The following is a 784-nucleotide window of genomic DNA, read 5'->3' on the forward strand; positions in this document are numbered from 1 at the left end:
TCGAAAATTGTTATGTTTAATAATTTTACACATTCTAATTGTTATTTCTTTAACACAAATATTTGATCATATGGTGAGTGTTGTCCGATTGTTGGGAACATTTGTTTATCTTATTGTAAATTCAGCTCGCGAACTCCTTTGAAATGTGTCGTTTGTTTTTTTTTTGGTACAAGAGAGATGCGCTGGCTTGCTTTTTTTTTTTTATTTTTTATTTACAGAAGAAGCACATCGGCGGAATCGAAAACACGTCCGCTGTATAATGATAGCCGCAGGAGGTCGCAGATTAACGAGATTTGGCGTTATTTCTGCGCGCGGAACGTTTTTTCGTACGTACACGTATTACGTCACACAAGAGACCAGCGAGTAAGTAGGTGACCAGCAGCGAATCCAGGAGATGGGACGAGACGAAGAAGAGAGAGAGAGAGAGAAAGAGAGAGATAGAGAAAGAGAGAGAGAGAGAGAGAGAGAGAGAGAGAGAGAAAGAGAGAGAGATATGAGATGCTACCGGGTGAAAGCACCGGGGGTCACCGCAAAGGCCAGGCAACGTGTTCTAGCAGAGCCGAATACAAACGTGTATCCTGAACTCACAATTACACACGCGCGTGAGTTTTAAGTTCGGTCGTGGCCGAAAGTCGTAGACGTTTTCTTCTAGCTTTCCTTCGAGATACCCCCCTTGCGAGTTGCCACATTTGCATGCGAACATTCGCACAGAAACGTATCTTCTACACGCTAGGAATTATGCATCACGAAACAAACGTGACCGCTTCCGCAAACGCTCGGTCGC

Source organism: Pseudomyrmex gracilis, unplaced genomic scaffold (genome assembly GCF_002006095.1).
Source record: "Pseudomyrmex gracilis isolate BER0280 unplaced genomic scaffold, ASM200609v1 scaffold_48, whole genome shotgun sequence".
In the NCBI taxonomy this organism is placed as follows: domain Eukaryota; kingdom Metazoa; phylum Arthropoda; class Insecta; order Hymenoptera; family Formicidae; genus Pseudomyrmex; species Pseudomyrmex gracilis.